General features: G+C 38.3%; 1 long non-coding RNA gene across 1 annotated transcript; it reads right to left on the reverse strand.

Moving 5' to 3' along the window:
• Positions 1–3,562: 3,562 nt before the first annotated feature.
• LOC121912659 lies at positions 3,563–5,007 on the reverse strand. Its single transcript, XR_006100133.1, has 2 exons — positions 4,232–5,007; positions 3,563–3,892 (listed from the first exon to the last, which is right to left on the reverse strand). It is a non-coding gene; the product is annotated as an uncharacterized LOC121912659 (long non-coding RNA).
• Positions 5,008–16,076: the final 11,069 nt, after the last annotated feature.

Genomic DNA, 16,076 nt, shown 5'->3' on the forward strand with positions numbered 1-16,076 from the left:
AATGGTCAAAGAAATGCTGTACTGCAAAGAGGTAGCCAGACTGGATAGGCTTTACAATGAGACAAGAGAACATCCCTTTGCAGTCAGGTTAGTGCTCACTGCAGACAAGTAAGTTGTCTCATGTTAAGCTGTAGGACAGAAATGTACAACCATAGAGAGTGTTGGGCACTCAGTTATAGAGGCAGTCTTCCCACCAGAAGAAACAGCACGAACAATTTTACAGAAGCAGCAATGCGTGTCCTCAAGGACAAGATACTGCAGAGGATGAAGGCCTTCGATCCTCCTCAGCTGTTCATGCTCCTGGCATCAAGGCTGGAGACCTATGCTGGGATGTTGGGAATCATTCCAGAAATCCAGATTCCTTCCCCAAGATGGAAACATTGCAGCCTCACAAATTCAGCAGGTAATGGATCTAAACAGTTGTCATTAGTTGACGTCAGGTTTGTCACAGAGGAATCTATACAAACGCATGCCACACAAATATATTGCCCTTTGTATTACTTGTGTTTTGTATAGATTGAGGGGAGGAAGTTCATGGTGAAGGGGTCCAAGTAAACCTATGTTGTGGACATGGAGTTGGAGCTATGTTCGTGCCCTGCCCTGGACAAACTGGGGCGCCATGCAAACACCAGGCGGCAGTGGCTAAAATTTACAGCTAACATCGGGAGATAAAGCAAATATTTAAAAGAGGAAATATATTTTATACCAAGATTCTATTTTATCCAAACAGCACTACATTTTACCCCATGGCCCCTTGTCCTAATTCCCATACATTTTGTAACAAGCATGCAGTGGTGGACAAAGTACTGCAGTAAAATTACTGATACACGAAATAGTACTTAAGTAAAGCAAGAAAGTAGTTCTATTCAATTACTGTCCACCCCTGATAGCATTTGAGATAAATAGAATTGATATACCTCTTTGTATCTATAGGAGCCACCTCTGAAGCAAGCACTACGCCTCAGGAGCAATGCAACCGCAAGAACCTGGTTAGTTATGAACATTTCAACTGACCAGAAAACACACACACATACACACACTACACTAACATTATATTACATTAGACATTTTATTTTGTGGATTTCAACTCTCACAGATCTCCCTGTTACTTAATATGTATTCTACATACCTAGCACCAGAGTACAGTATTTTATTGTATTATTCTCATAAAGCCTGTGACAGTAACAAACATGTCTGACTTATCACGTCTCTACCTAGACTTTCACCTTTAAATCACCATTAAATCAGAAATGGGGCAGTTTTGAGAAATGTTAATAATCAATTTAGTACTAGTATCTGCTATTTTTCACAGGTGTATTGACAGGACAACAACCTTCCACAAGTGCTGCCGCTGATAGGCCATAAGACGGTGAATTGTGAGTGTGCAAGTTTATGTAAACATGTGATTTGGTGCTTTTGACATCAAAAATGTTTACTTGCATAGTAAGAATGTTTCAATTAACTTCCCCTATCTAGAACAAGCAATTCATATGAGGGATGTGCTGCCTAGAAGCAGAGTTGCTCAAACCATGTGACTACCATACAGACAGACCATATTCCAGCACTCATAGCATCAGCAGAGAGCAATGTGCGTAATGGTAATTTTTACTTTTGAGGACTGTTCCTATATGCACAATGAAGACCAACCCCTCCAAACTGCTGTCAGCCATTCAGACTTTCAGACCAGCAAAAGGGCTATCACATTAAGGCGGGCTGCCAAACATCAAGGCCCAGTGATTGGCTGCCAGCCTACTGCTGTGGCACACAGGAAGTCAGGTGCTGGCTCGAAGAGGCGTTTTTCAGCTAGGCGTGTGAAATATCACAGCTTGAGTTCATCTGTGGCTTTGAACACAACCCTTGCCAAAAAAACCGGGGAACTCTCTCATCCCTCCTCTTAGAGGCAGGACGTTGGGTTTCGATGCCCCTCTACCCCCTCTCACCCCTCTCTCAATGTCCTGCCTCTAAGGAGAGGGGTGAGAGGGGGTAGAGGGGCATTGTAAATCCACTTTCATTCATATGAACTGCTTAAAAGTTTACAAAATGAGTGAAATTGGTTTTAACTGCAAAGTGCTAAGCACTACACATAATTGATTAGTTAAATTAGTTACCTTTTGACTTTTACATTTTGTGTTGTCTGTTTCTATCTGGCCACTGTAGACTGAATAAAAAAAGTGTGAAATCACTGACAGACAAGGTCAGTTGAGGATAAGTAGGATAAACACAATTAATGTCAATTATAATTGTGATGACACCTCCCACTCTGCTTGTGGCACCTTGTGTGTGTTTTTTCTGTTCCTATGGAGGCAGTTAGAGTGACAGATGTGTGTCAGGAGGATGAACCACATCTGAATCAACTCATCCTGATTGCCATATAAGACGGCTGGATATGTCAGTCCACTCCCTCTATGCCACATTGTTGCTGCTGCTGCTGCTGCTGAGGCAGTCCTCTCTCACCTATTCTCTACAGGCACCCATTTTAGGTTTGGTTCAGTTATGCTGTCTTAAGTTTATCCTCACACCTTGTTTCGCACCTTACAACACACACAGTCACATTCATCTCTCATGCACACTTACACCACTGACCATACTGACATCCATACCCCATATCTTATTAATTCTTCATTGGCACCTTAATTTACTTATAAAATATATTTTTGTTAAAACTTTATCATGGTGTGTGTGTGTTGTGGACAAACAGCCGGGTCATGACAAAAATACTCAATCTTTATCAAATATTAGATTGTAATAAGCATAAAATTGATATCTCATGGTTTCCTTACATTGTATATGCATTATATGTTAATTTGGCTGTAGCAAAATATATACAGACAAGTTAAAGGAATAACTGGTACAGGCCTGAATGCTTGACCCCTACAGTGAGGGGATCTAGTGGCTCTGTTATGTTATTGTTATCTTGCTGGCGTGGTTTGGGTCCACTTGTCCCCTTAGAGGGAAGAGTCAATGCAAATCAATACAAAGTTGTTCTGAGTCATCACCTTTATCCTATGATGACTGATTGATTGATTGATTAAGTGTCCTGCACCTTTCTGGTGCCTAGCCCATATGGGCTTACAAGACACTAGAGTATAATAACTAGGATGGTGACATGACAGATCATAATGTACAGTTCCATAAATTCAGAAAGAAAGCATTTCAAATCATTTAGTTTACATGGAAGAAATGTCCTGAAACATTTCTGAATTCACTGAATAGTTTGATGAGTATGAAAATGATGAATGAATCATAAGCTATGGCCTCTCAACCCAATTGAACATCTATGGGAGATTTTGGACTGACATGTTAGACAGCACTCTCAACCACCATCATCAAAACATCAAATGAGGGAATATTAACCCTCTGAACTCTGTAATAGAAGTGGTCCAACAGTGCCTACATTGGTATTTTTGCTTATTGTGATGTCATTTTTTGGAGTATCTTCAAATGTTTCATATCCCTAGAATCTGTACAACGTAAGCTAAAAGGTAATGTAAGTCAATAAACCATAATATTGATAAAGGTATTGAAACTGTGTTATAAATCTAAAAAATACAAAAATCTGACATGTTTTTCATCAAATTTTACTGGATAAACGAACAAAACACATTGATCCAAAACATTTCTGGATGTAGAAACATGAACAAAATATTTCTTAACATTCCACAAGTTATCTGAACTATGTACGGTTTTTAGTTTCTGAGATAAGCTCATTTTTATGAGCAGAGTGCAAAGGCATTTTGATAGTTTCAACCTAAGCCAAAAGGTTATGTAAGCCAATAAACCATAATGATAGATATAAGTACTGAAATTGTGTCATAAATTAAACAAAATACAAAATGTGTGTTGGGATGCTGTGTCTGAGTGGTCCTCTGTTGCTCCTTCATTTCCAGTGGGGCTAAAACAAAGATAAATGAAAATGACATTAGAAAAAACATAAAAATTATATCACTAAAAATAACATGAAATTGAAAATCTGCCTAATGCAGAAAGTCTGAAACTTCCCACACCCACGAAAATCACACACAATCATCAGTCAGTTATCACACCCACACAACCCGCCAAACACACATGCGCGCGCACGCACGCCATACACCTGTTTTTCACAGGTGTGAGTGTGTATGGCCAGTGTGGGAAAAATACACACACCTGCGAAACACACACAGCACAAAAAAAACTCTCTAAAATGTGAAAAATAAACATATAAATAAATAATAATTCCTAAAATTGTACTTACATATCCTGATATGGATCAATGCCAAAATGGTCTTCATCCTCACTGAAGGAGTCTGGATCAGAAGAAAGCGTCTCTTGTTTGTGGTCACCACTCGAGAACAAAACCTCCAAAGCCTCCTCGGCTTACTATCTTTTCTTTGTCATCACGACAAAAAAGACACGTATATGCTCCAAGAATACACTTACTCTCTCAATATCTGAATCTCTCAACTTTCACTGAATATCTCTGACTTCGACCTGCTTCTCCGCTCTGCTCCACTCCACGTTGCCACTACATTTTACCCAGTTTTATTACCCACACATAACGTAACATAATGGCGTCATCATCTTTCGACACAAGCGTACGTGATTGCGTGAAAGATGAGAGCCTTAGCTTTCAGCTGCAAAAAGAGTGAAAGCTCTAGCTGTTATGATTTTTATTTTAGATCTATTTGAATTGGACTATGTAAACGACGACCCCCCCCACAGCCAGTTTAGACCCGCCTGCAGGACGTCCATTTTCAAAGGGTTAAAAATCACTGGCTTCAGACTGCTCTGAAGGCTCAATTTCCAATGTTTTTTTCTACTTTCAGCCCGAGCCGACATCAGCTTGTGACAGTCTTTATATCTGCACAAGTTCACTGCTCTGCTTCGCTAACATAACGGCATTTTTCCGTTGTTTTTGGAGTAGTCATGCCAAGCCATGACTTGAGATGAGCTGGCACACTGTGAATGTTTTTCTATTACACAGCACAGCAAAGTAAAATAAGTTGTTTACCTGTTGGAGGTGTGCTGGTCATCCACTGCTCTTCATCAGACATCATCATCACTGCACTGTGGCTGTTTCTACTTGTAGTATTCCTTTGTGATCTGCTGAACAAATAGCTCTAATTAGCTCCAGATGTTGCTGTTTCTATTGGTTTCCACTGGAAGCTCTGCTAATTCGGTGAGGAACACATTCCATTTCCTGTAAATTCTTCACAATAAAAGTCTCCCATTATTTAGTCATTTAAAAGCTAAGATCAATAAGATCAATACATTTTTTGAACTGGGAGTCATGCAAAACTACTCTAGTGGAGTCCCAGAATAAAAATACAGAGCTGGAAATTACCATAATAGGTCCCCTTTAAGGGTGATTAGTGCTGATGAATGTTGAAGGGAGCTATAATCCAAAAATGTTTCATTAACATGGTGAGGGTGTCCCCTTGCATTTGTGTTTTAAATAATGCACTTTTAGTGAAATATTTTGTCTCTGCTCAACCTTTGCCTCCGCCACCTGGAACAGACCACTCAACACCTAAGGCAAAATTCATTTAACATTCACTCTGTCTCCATCATTTATTTTTCCAATCGAAGATGCTCACAATGAAGTCGTATCAATCATTCAGATGTGTCAACTCTGTACACACATCCCTCCGGCTTGATATAAAACATTCTGCGATGCAATATTCTGTTGGCTTATCCAGTAGGAAGGAGGGGAGCGGGGGGCGGGGGAATAAAAAAGCAACCAAATTCAGCCACTGTCAAAAAAAATTATTCATGAATATCAACATCCCAGTCTTTGCGCGGCTTTGAAGTGCCCTTTGAATGTAAAATATTTGTCTCAGGCTTCTGTTGCAATCTCAGCGAACCACACAGTGCTCACCTTCATCTGTCCCTCTGATGCACTGTCATGCTGGAATGGCTGCAGAAAAAAAAGAGAAGCTTGCACACCAATTAATACCTAAAGGGCCTCTCACAGTGTTTCCCTCCCTTGCAATTACTGCGCAATGTGTTCAGACTGCAACATGGTCTACCTGCAGAGAGTTTCCTCTTGAGCATAGTGACCACACTTTGTGAGTGGGTTTTTTTCTGCAGGTGGCAGGTTTAATTAATTCCCATTAGTTGGTTAAAGTGTACTGAAAAAGTCACATATACTGTATAATCAGTCAGCTAAAGCAGCTTTAAGCTTGAAACAAACTAGTTTGTATGAGGTTTCATCTGAATATGTTGCCTTTAAGCTGGATAAAAAGCCTTTCTTTATAGGTACAGGCACAATTAATCATACCAATGGGGATAACATCAACTCATGGTACTTGTGTGAAAATTTTAAAGGGGCCATATTATGCTTTTTGTGGTTTTCTGTTATTTTTACTGTATGTATTTTGTACTGTATTATACTGTATTTTGTATGTATTATGTACTGTTATGATTTCGGATGCTAAACGCGGTCAAAGTTCCAAAACTTGAGATTTGTCGAAATGCTCCCTGCAAGTCAAAAGTCAGGGCTTCAACCTGCTCTGAACACCTCGTTTGTGACAGTTTTTTCTACCTTGCAGACCAGCTGATGTCAGCATGCCAACAAACGGCTGTCTGATCTGTAGCTATGGTTTTTCGGGTTTTTGCTAAGGTTTTTTCATGTGTGGTCTGTGTCAAACTCTCGTGTTTGGGATCAGATACCAGCTCGAACACGGACGGATGTATTTGAGAATTTGAAATTTTGAGAAAAGTCAAGAAAATGAAGTGAAATCCTACTACTATAGTTTGTTTCATAGTTTGGAGCAGTCAGAAGTTGGCCATGACACAGCTTCTGGATGCTAACCAATTATAACAGAGTGGGATCATCAGGAGGGGAGCCATAAAGAGCCAGGAGTTAAAACAGCCTGCTGAAACAGAGGCTGAACTGAAGGGCTGCATAAAGAACCAGTATAAGATAAATAAGGAGTTGGGAGCAAGAAAACAAGGAGCATGCACAGTGTGAGAGGTTGGAAGAGCTAGAGTCCCCTTGCAGCATGGTGTGCAATAGTCAAATAAGTTAGAAACTTAGATTTCAATTCTTCACCAGCACCAAAAAAAGTAAAAGGGAATGTTCTAATCTTTGAGCTGGACCTGCAACAATTCAAGAAAGACGGGTACTGAAATCTTCTGCGATGCCTAATGTTACAAGATCTCAAGCTGACATGCCAGCTCTAGCAAACTCAAGGTTTGATGATTTGGTAAGCAAGCTAGACAAACTTCTAAATCTAAACTTCTAAGGCAATACGGATCATAGAGGATTTCTCCAAAATATCAGGTTATAAGATGAACATTGAAAAAACTGAATTGATGCAAATTAATAAAGGATCTTGTAGCATTCCAGAAGACTTTTAGAATTTGGTTCTAAAGAATTTGGTTTGGTTGTAATATAGGCTAAGTTCTGAAAAAACTTATATTGCAACCTAGAGAGATAACTTTCTTTCTCTAATTATTGAACTAAAAATTAGCATTAACAAATGGTCAGACTTGCCCAGAACTGTATATTGGTACCCTTGCATTTTATTTAAAAAATGCACCATTCGCCCTGAACAGTGTTGAAATTAAAATATATTTTATTATCAATGCATGTCTATGTTTGGTTTGCAGTGGAACAAAACAAAAAAGTAAATAAAATAAATGAATTCATGCTTATTTAACATAGACATTCGAAAAGAGCCTGGACAAAATTAATGGTACCCTTTACACGTTGTAAGAAACAATTGATTTGTAGTGATACTTCAAGCAAACTATTGTGTTTAATTAGTATCACAGGTGTTTTCAAAGGAATTTCCTGGAGAAAAGATCTCCATTTTAAGAAAGCCAACACAAAATGGAAGAAATGCTTATATCTCACTTACAGCATTATGGTTAATGCAATACAAACTGATGAGATAAGTTTTATCCAGTTTCCTCTGATCAGTGTGTGAAGTGTGGCTTTCATGACTCCCTTGCATTCCCTCTGGTTTTGTACAAAAGTGAAAAAAGTGTGACATGAAATCAAAGAATGGACATCTATTACTTGTAAAACAAAAATTCAATTCTCAGCTGAGATGTGTATTTTTCAGAACGCCAAAAAATGAGATATCCTATGGTATATTTTTCTCCCTTGTTTATAAGAAGCTCATTTTAAAACACTGGAAAAAGAGGCCCATACGTTACAGATTGACAGTAGAAAAGACACTGTCTGAAGATAACAATAAAAGGAAGCAATTCAATGAGGAATGGAAGTACATGTATGAGGCTGGGAAGGGGAGGGAGGACTCTGGTTGAGAACACAGGACATAGGGGGGTATGTGTAGTGTGTGTGTGTTTGTTATGTTTGCAGAGGTTAGGCGGTTGGGATTAGAGGTATATGTGTTACGTGACAGATGAATGAAAGTGATATGAATGTACATGTGTCTCTTGTCTTGTTTCTTATGTCTTGTGTAGGTGAATGTATTACTGTTTCATGCTAGCCTGACACCATCCTAGGATAGTATATACTATCTCATACATCAAGGTATTTTTATATATGTTTGATGGTAAGAGATTGTAAGAAAAACATCATGGTGGAAAGCATGAAATTAAATAAAGATAACTGTAAATCATGCAAGATATTCTAGTAGAGCTGCAGAACATGAATATAGATCTGGAAATGTGCATATGTCCCCTTTAAAAATTAAAAGTGTATGTACTCTCTCTCACCCACACACATCTGGCCAGTCAGCGTGTGATGAGGAGATCTCATTCTGAAATCTCGCAAGAGTTGAGTTACTATTTAAATCAGCTAAATATTCAGCCGTGATAGAGTTGCGGAGCGCCAGGAGGAGTTTATTGTGTTGGAGTGCAGAAAATGTAGCTTGGTGTTAAGTCATGGCTGAATATTTAGCTAATTTCAACAACTCGACTCTTGCGAGATTTCAGAACGAGACTTCTTGAGCGAGACTTGGTTAAACACAATAACAAGCAGAACGTTTCGTGGCTGCTGGCTGAAGCGTTCTCACTCAATACTGGACCAGTTTCAAAAATTGTTATACCCATTAGTCACTTAGATACAAAAAATGGAATGACACATTTTTTTTACAACAGATCTTTCTCAAAGAAGCTGTTTTTTCAAGTTCAAAGGGTTCACGTACTTAAAGAGGAGATATCACTTTTACCAAGTTTAACATAGATATTCAACATCATAACATTATATAAATAACAGAAAAACACAAAAAGTATAATATGTCCCCTTTAAACAAAATAAAGGAAGAACTGATTGTAGCTGTCAACGGCTTTCTCTACAATATAATTTTAATGAGCTAACTGACATGAATAAGAAAACTGAAAGCTACAGGATACAGCAGCAGATTGTTATTTTGAGTTACAGCCTAAAAAACATGAAAACTAACCAAAAAAAGGAAGGAAAAAAAGTTTATATAACATCAACTATCTCAGATGAGAATATAGACACCAGTATACACACCAAGACTTAAACTACAAATTCGATCTCTCCACACGGTGGAGTACTGGAACTCTGTGTGTTGTTGGTTTTTTTGTGTTTTCCATCAGTTCTGATGCACCACAGTTACCTAAATCAAGCACAAGACACCTGTAGCAGCATTTCATTTGAAGTTACAGCTTCGAAATCATGAAAAAAAACACCCCACAATTTTTTCCGCTTTTTGGTCAGGAAAACAGTCTTGATAAAAAAAAAAAAACTATCAGCAGTTCATTTTCTAAGTTGGAATGCTCTCAGTACACTAAACTTGTGTATCACATGCCAATCTTTAGGCCTGCAGGCTGGATCATGCCTGCCGTGAATTTTTATTTTCCAGAAGTGAGTCTGTTGAAGCTGTTGCTCCGAGCTATCTCAGAATGAATAAAAAGGAAAGGAAATCTCTGCTAAAGACAGGCAACTCAAAAAGAGGTGGGAGGCTGAGTGCTTAAAGACTAGCCAGTGTGTCTCATTTACCATTAGACCCTTCTGAATTTGATAATCTGCAAAATCACACAGCGTCACAGGCTAAGCAGATTCAATAAAATGCGAGAGGAAATTGCCATTCGAGGGGGGAAATCTGTTATGCAACCAGGCTTTTATGTTTCCCAATTTGCTACACATGAAACTACACAGATGCAATACACATCATGATTATGTATGATACTGTGGAAGCCTTGCATGTGAAAACAGTTTGCTTGGAAAGCCAAATGCAACGTGAAAACTTTACACCAGCTTCCATTTTGTCAGCCCACTGCAAAAGTGCACGCCATCACAACTCTCCCCTCAAGGTTCAGAAACTCAATTTTTAAATTTTTTACACATTCATTTGCAGCTGATGTGGAGAGCCTGCCAGGGTACTGACAGGAAGTACTGAATGAATTACATTTCAGAGCGAGAATTTTCGACTTTCATCCCCTGCATGATGCCACAGCTCCTCCCATCTACTGAGACTACTTGGGAGCATTTGTAGGAACAAATGTTCTCTGTGAAAACGATCAAAAGATCTTCTCATAGGTCCAGCTGCAAAAGACAAAACTTGCACTTAAAGAAAAGGTGTGACGTAAAAAAGTTGGGAGCAAGCAGGTCAAGATAAGAGGTGGAAGGTTTTTCAAAAAAAACAAACAGAGCAAAGGCTGGAAAGTGAGTTCTTTAGGCAGGAATCTTAGCACCCAGCAGGGGATCATCAATCAATCATCATTTAAAAGAAAGTACATGAGTTGAGTAAATCTGCAGCCACCACCAACAAAGTCCGGCTGATACTGTCTGAAGCCTTCTCATATCTCCTCTGTTTGCTGAATTTGTCTTGCAGCACAGCAGCGTCTGACAAACCGTAGCCTCTTCATTTGTTTTCTCTGATCTTGTTCATCCATAACAAGTGAAAAGTTACAAATGTCTTCTCGGTCCAGCAGTGATGACTTGCCATACTGTGTCACAAGTGTCAGGAACAAAACAAAATGAAAATGAAGGTTTTTGCTTTGGGGGATAGATAGAAAAAAAAAAAAGCAAAACAAACAAGACAAAATGTAGCGTGCAGTTTGAGACGCTGTGTGTGCATCTTGATATACAGAACTGAAGTGCACCCAAGTATACTATGTGTAACATGTTCTCTAAAACACCTTGAGAACTTGAATACTCGCTATGATATGTTATTAAATCTGTTACCAACTGTTTTAAATTATTTGCATCATTATTTGGATTTGAAAATGGGTTAGGGCTAGGGCTAGGGTTAGGTAAGTTAAAGCCATTCTTCATACAATGCAGTTAATGGGAGACTTATTTTAACAAAAGCAAAACTACCGCAGTGCAGAACTGCCACCCTTAGTAAAACAATGTGCCTTACATTTTTCTCGTTATAATTGACAAAACGTCTTTGCTTTAATGAGAAACGTTCTTTTAATGAGAAAAGGTCTCTTCTTATAATGAGAATACAATGTGAATTTGGTTATTTAATAAGAAATGAAATTGTACAGTTGCCCTCAGAGTGTTGCTTGGTAAGAGCAGAATTTCATTGTGTGTTAACCCTGATCAATGATCATTACTTGATTATTGAAACATTAATGCACATCCTTTTAAGTACAGACACTGCTGTTTTTATGAGATACAGATACAGTACACTAACACCTTTCTAGTTATAATTAGTATCTCATTATAAAAAGAAAATTGACTAGTTTTAAGGTGAATAACCATCTCGTTATAACACCTTGTTTTTCTCATTATAAAGAGAAATATTAAAAGAGAGAAACTGAGCAAATATTCTGTTGTGAATGTGACAGCGATGCCCTGCTGTACAATACAATCCACTTACTGGCTCCTTTGTCTGGAGCTTTCAACCATGAGTGGAAGGCGTTTGCTCAGTGGTAATACAGTGACCTGAGTATAGCTCATCAGTCACATGATAACAAGTAGTCATATATATTCCATATGCTTGACAAATAAGCCAGCTCAGTTGCTTATTTATACATCATACATACATTTATACATCATTTATACATCCAGTGCAACATTCACTCTCCTTCTAGCTCTGTTTTGGTCTCAACCAATTCCTTGGTGAACTATCTGAACTTTTTAGCTGCTAAATCTCCACTGTTTACCAGCTAGTTGCTAACTTTGTCTGTATGCTGTTTATTGTAGAGCACAGTGGGTGTATCAGACCTTTATTTTTGGCTGGACCGCAGGGGCAAGCCCTATTAACGCGAAAGTCTGTCCCTCACTGACTGACTGACTGACTTGTCTGACTGAGCCGAGTGTTGCCACTGTATCCGTCGTTTCAAATTAAAAGCCCTCTAGCATTTCATACATGGTCCAGCCATATACTAGGTTTTGACCTAGTCTTGTTTGCTAACAGCTTCCTGCTGTGACTGGAAACAACACTGATGAAAGTGGGGAGAGGGAACCAAAACAGTAAAGTTGTGGACTGCAAAACCAACATAACGAGCTGAAAGACGTAAAGCTCCACAGAGCTGAACAGCAAAGTGATTATTCTCTGTTGTCACCATGAGAGACCCCTTTCACACTACACACAGTAATTTGATCAATTGTTCATATAAAAATATTGATCGGTGCAGTTTTAAGATTTTAGTTCATTTGATGTATTGCTTTTCCGATAATGAACTTTCATACTCAATATCTATCATCCATAAAAGATTTTCAGTGCTTCCACAGCAGAATGGATCAAAGGTATCGAATCATGTGTCAGTTTTCCTGAAATATTGTGAAATGAGCACATTTTCTAGAGTATGGCTCATTCACTGGCTGTCCATGGACACATCTGCCTTCAAATAAACAAGTGAAAGTGGATGTCACCTCTATGAATTATCCAGACATCACTTTTTGAAATCAGTGACAAAATGCGTCTCTCTAGGGTTCCTCAAAAAGCTGGTGGTATAGCTTTTGAAAGTTTGAATTGATGGTTATGGGTCAGACTACGTGATATATTAGAGTGCCTGCTCTTTTCTATCATCACACTGTCCTATTCACACTTTTTAGACCTTTTAAATGTACAAAAAGCCTCTAATATATGGTATAACTTTTTCCTTTTATGTCTCTGAACTTAATGGACTCCATTATCTGGACACATATAGCGGCAAAAATATTCTTATTAGCCACATCTCTACTTCACCTTTTACTTAATGTTGTATGAGACTGTCATTTTTGGCATTTTTTATGTTCTATTTGTGCATTTGTTCTACATTTGATCCTATGAGTTGTAGATGTGTAATCCTTACCACAGTTTGAATTGCCAAAGTAGAAAATGTTTGACGTTTTCACATGGCCTGTGAAAATGTTACGTCACAAAATTTGAGTGGACTGTGTTGCACATAAACAAATGAACCAAGAAACAACATAGGTTCCCCCTTGTTCTCATCAGTGCTAGTGTGTTGGCGTAGTAAAAAGCACTTGAGATCATTTGTGTGACAGTAGTGGCAAATCCAAACAATTTCATTGGGATGGACAGGCTAAGACCAATATTCACCCAGGAGAGGAATGGAAAATGGAAAATTTTTCTGCCAGGTGCAACACCATAGGCATTATTTTGGGTCACTCACTCTTTCATCCACTCACCCAAGCAGAGTACACCATTAGAAATCATATATACTCAGTTGTCAATTTATTAGACACACCTAGCTAAAACTATTGCAGTCTAACAGCCCTGCAATAAGTCTTATAAGGTTATAATGTTGCATATTTGTTGAAACAGCTTTTGTTGATTCAAATTTATGATCATTTCAGAGGCTGTAGTTTGTGGTGGTGTAGAGGTGTTTCTGATATTTTGTCCCCCTCGTTCATATCATGAGGGTAGACTAAATATTAGAAACACTTCTCAATGTAATGCACATGTCACTGTGCATATTTAATATTGCTTTCTCCTGCTGCACATGGTGTGGAAAAATCTTGTCTCCATGAGTTGGCCGTGTAAACAGGATTATTAGACTAGGTGTAGTTACTCTTTAAAAAAGATGGTCAATACTGATGACTTGATGAAGCTGAGATACGATGACATTTAGCACTAGTGTGGGTCAAGCTCCAAAAACAATGGATCCTACACTTCAGCGCCTGTCATTAGACCCTCCTGCCTGGTAAATGCCAGTGTATTTCAAACTCCACATCCCCAGTTTGTAACACAGGATTTCTGTCAAAAAATATGAAAGTCTCAAGCCCAATCGAAGAGCCACAGAAGACAGCATAAAGTATGAGTATTTTTTACAGTTTGAGTAGTATTTCTTGTCATGAGTAAATTATGATCTCTATGTGTGTGAGTGCTCCTATAATGTAAGTCCTACACAACGCATAAAATGTTTGCTTAGCAATCCGCAGGAATGTTTCAGCAGCAAAAAAAAAAGAGTGGTACTATGTGTGGCGGCCAAGATTTAGTACAAAGATACAGTGGATATGATGTGATGCTGTTTCATGATAAATGAGAAATAGAATGCACCTGGGGGATGCATCATTCTCTAAGTTTTATCAAAATCTGGTGAAAGTTGTCTAAGATGCCATGCGTGACACATGGATGATAAAAATACTGACCAAAAGACTGAACAAAGAAATTGCATAATGAATGAACAAAAATAAGACTGAATGTCCATGGACCCACAACATCCTCCAGTGATTCCCAACCAGGGGTATTTGTGCAGTTGCCAAGGGATACGTGGAGAGACTGTGGAATAGCTAAGCAAATGTGCAAATGTAGTATTGCGACTGAGAGTGCATGAAAACTAGGATGGATAAATTGCTAAAATAGATAGTTAAAAGGAATGGATAAAAAAAATGCCTATGGTCATGGATAAACAGTTGAAATAGTTATAAATAGCAAAAAAGCTAAAATTAGTGGCTAAATTGTTTAAATAGAAAAAAGAAATGGATAAATGCTTGAAACTTCCAAAGGCAAACTTCACTAAACTGAACTACATACTGACAATCCAAAAACATATTGTAACAATGTGCACTTAGATAATTAATAGAAACTAACTAATTAAATGAACACATTTTGAACATGACAGGTGGTATCAATGAAGGGGTACTTGAGCTTATCTGAAAGGGCTTTGAGGTACATCAGACAGAAAAGGTTGGGAACAACTGCTCTATGCTTTAGGATCTTTTGGTATTTGTCTATATGAGCTATTTTCTCCAATAGCCAGAAAATGGAGTTTCACATATATTTTCCCATCAATTCTATGATGTGACACTATACAGCTCCACCTATAAAAGATGAAAGAGGTAACTGCAAGAACACCATGATGTACTAGGGATGGGCGGTGGCAGCATTTACTGGATCAGAACTGATCACTCTCATGCATTATGAAAATCATGTGGATGTAAAATTTCAGACAAACGTTGTAGAAATCCAGAAAGCCAGTCTTGCATTCGGTGGAACAGCTCCAGGCTGTAAATCAGTGTGACATTTTTTATATAAGAGCCTTGCTTTTCTACAAGATCTGAAGGAGAGGGTGGTTTCGTGTTCTTGTTCCTTCTGTGGACTGTGCTAGTGTGTCTTTTATTACTTATTATATCATAATGTATTTGATTTCTCTCCACTCTAAAAGACACTTGAAACCTTTCACAGAGCTCAACAAGGGTTTTTACAAAAGTACTATAAAGAGATCCCACATCATGTTTTACACTAAATGCTGACTGCCTTCGTGTGCAAATAAAAACTCTCAAACACACACTCTCAGTACACTCATTTATCTTTAAAACACCAGCAGTGTAAGACTTCTGCTTCCCTCAGAGTTGTTGAAATATAAGAGAACCCCCATTCTTAAAAGCAGAGGATATGCTAAAGACTTCTCTAACCTAGCAGTTAAAGCAACACCAATCTACATACGATCAATAGTTGTGAGAATGACCTTCGGAGATACACAAATCATATTATAACTTCAAGGCTTGATCAAGCTTCATGAATGATTCATAAGTCCTTGCCATGCTACATAAATGATGCCAGAAGTTGTGCAGCAGTCGTCTGAGTGTGCCAGACTTAAATTCAGTCATATTTTACAATGCACACGCATAGCTTCCCAATAAAAATGTGTTAATGGATGCAAACTGCCTACAGCTCTTTCACTGGAGTCATAAAGCTTAAGGCATTACAGTATCAAATATTTCCTTCAAGGTGAGATCCAATTTTCTTTGGTGT

This window comes from Thunnus maccoyii, chromosome 15 (genome assembly GCF_910596095.1).
Source record: "Thunnus maccoyii chromosome 15, fThuMac1.1, whole genome shotgun sequence".
Taxonomy (NCBI): Eukaryota; Metazoa; Chordata; class Actinopteri; order Scombriformes; family Scombridae; genus Thunnus; species Thunnus maccoyii.